The sequence below is a fragment of the Chrysochloris asiatica genome, unplaced genomic scaffold (assembly GCF_000296735.1).
Source record: "Chrysochloris asiatica unplaced genomic scaffold, ChrAsi1.0 scaffold00005, whole genome shotgun sequence".
NCBI classification, from domain to species: Eukaryota; Metazoa; Chordata; class Mammalia; order Afrosoricida; family Chrysochloridae; genus Chrysochloris; species Chrysochloris asiatica.
In genome coordinates this window covers 43,194,720-43,196,208 of record NW_006408523.1, presented here as the reverse complement: position 1 = coordinate 43,196,208, position 1,489 = coordinate 43,194,720, and positions in this window count along the sequence as shown.

The following is a 1,489-nucleotide window of genomic DNA, read 5'->3' as shown; positions in this document are numbered from 1 at the left end:
CAATTTTTATTCCATCACTTCCGGGAACCTTGTTCTCTGCCAAGGCCTTCAGTGCCCTTTAGACTTCTTCCTTCAGTATAATTGGCTCTTGATCATATGTTACTTTTTGAAATGGTTGAACATCGACTACTACTTTTGGAGCAATGACTGTGTATTCCTTCTATCTTCTTTTTATGCTTTCTGCATCATTCAATATTTTGCACATTATTGTTAGGTGCCATTGAGTCGATACCAACAAGGGCTAAACTTTGACAGTTAAGGTTTTGTGTCAACTTATTTGGGCCAGGACTTCTCACACATTTGACAGTTAAGAGGTAATAATCCCCCTTGATGAGATCTAATTATAATGTAATGAACTCTATGATAAGATCTGCTATGAGCAGCCAATCAATTAAAAGGAAGTTTGCTTGAGGATATAGACTGCTTTCAATATATTGGACACAGTATATTGAGCACAATATTCCAGTATATTGAACAAAGCTTACTTTCTTTTTGTTGCATTTGTATCTTACATCTGTTTTGTCATCCAACCTCCAGTTCTTTGCACTTGAACTAGCAGTCTGGTCTAATGCCTTTCAATCCTGAGGATCAGCAGCAGCCTACATCTTATTTGCTCCATCTGCCTCTCTGCTGTCTGACCTGCCAATCTAGCTTTCATTAGCCCTTCAGCTATGTGAATGGAAATCTTCAAATGGATATCTGACCCACAGACTTGAGATTTGCCCTCTTCTGTAACGGTGTGAGCTCTGTTTTGACATAAACTTATCTTTTTTTAAAAATTAAATTTAATTTTTTTTAAATGCTTTATTGTGGATTATGTAATAGTTTACATGGGAGGACATCAGCTTCACATTGATCCCTTTGTATATCATTTCCTTGCCAGGGTTACAATCCTTTCCATGCATCATCGATCAACCGAAGTGTATGCCCCACAAGCCTGCCCCTCTGTCATCCGCATACCGCCCTTCTCTCTCCAGGTCCAAAGTCTTCAGCCACTCCATCTCCCCATGTCATCATTTCTGCCTCCATCCCTGCTTCTCTGGGTAGGGTTCCATTCTCTGCTCTTCTCCTTCGATGGTCCTAGAGACCTCTGTTCCTAGACTTTAAGGTTAATCACTCCCCTCCCTTTGGCCCCAAATGCCCACCTTTACATTTCCAGCCCTTACAATCAGTCTTGATAACAATTATTTGCTATTGTATTGCAAGGGACCTATCTTCATCTCCTTTTACCAGCCCCAACTAGGCAGAATGGATACTACTCAGTGGAGATTCTACCTTGCTCCACACCCTCTGAATCTAGGTTCCCTCTTGAAAGCTTATAAGTCAGTCACTTTTTGCCTCTGTAACTACCCTCCCCTCCCGCCCCATTCTGGGTAGCCAATGTCCAAGTTGCCCATCCCTGTCCTCTCCGTGTGTGGAGGAGGTGGGAATGATCCTCGCTGTGAAGATTTGTTCACTCTTTTGAGCTATTGCTTCCATAGGTGTGTGG